General features: G+C 58.4%; 1 long non-coding RNA gene across 1 annotated transcript in view; it reads left to right on the forward strand.

Annotated features, from left to right (window-relative positions):
* The window catches only part of LOC107184830, a 12722-nt gene that overhangs the window by 3163 nt on the left and 8931 nt on the right, over positions 1–628 (forward strand). The window lies entirely within an intron of this gene.

Here is a 628-nt window from a genome sequence, read left to right on the forward strand (position 1 = left end):
TCAGCCGGCCCCATTCTTGGCATTCACCGCGTGCCTTAATTGTATGGACATTTAAATCAAGGTCCGCTGTGAACACGGAGAGAGAGGCCTTTCTCCTGAGGAAGGCGAGGAGGGAGGAAAGGTGGAAGAAATAAAAGGGGGTGGGAAAGAAGATGGAATGGAAAAAAAAACCACACACCCCCCCACACACACAAAAACCAAACAGGGAAAAAGAAGTAAAAAGCGGCGCTGGTGCGTGCGCACTGACAGCGGGGAGAGGGGTGGGGGTGGGGGAGCGCCGGGAGGAAGGACCACAGCATCCTCTCCACCGCAGCTCCCCCAGTCACTCAGACAATGAGATAACGGCGACGTCTTCCAAAGGCTCTTTGTTCTCCCCCATCCTTTCGGATCCAGGCTTTTTCCTGCAAAGCGGAGGGGGTGGAGGGCGTGAGTGGAAGTGGGAGGCGAAGGGGTGCCTCCCCCGTGTTAATTACCCGGACTCCCCTCGCCCCTTCCCCGCTCCTCGCCTCCCCTGCAGCTCCAGACAATGAAAAAAACATCAACCCCACCTCGCCCCAGCGCGGCCAACCCTACCCACCCATCTCGCCGTCGGCTTGGCCTAGGACACTGAGGGGGTTAGGAGGGTCGA

This window comes from Myotis davidii, unplaced genomic scaffold, assembly GCF_000327345.1.
Source record: "Myotis davidii unplaced genomic scaffold, ASM32734v1 scaffold524, whole genome shotgun sequence".
Taxonomy (NCBI): domain Eukaryota; kingdom Metazoa; phylum Chordata; class Mammalia; order Chiroptera; family Vespertilionidae; genus Myotis; species Myotis davidii.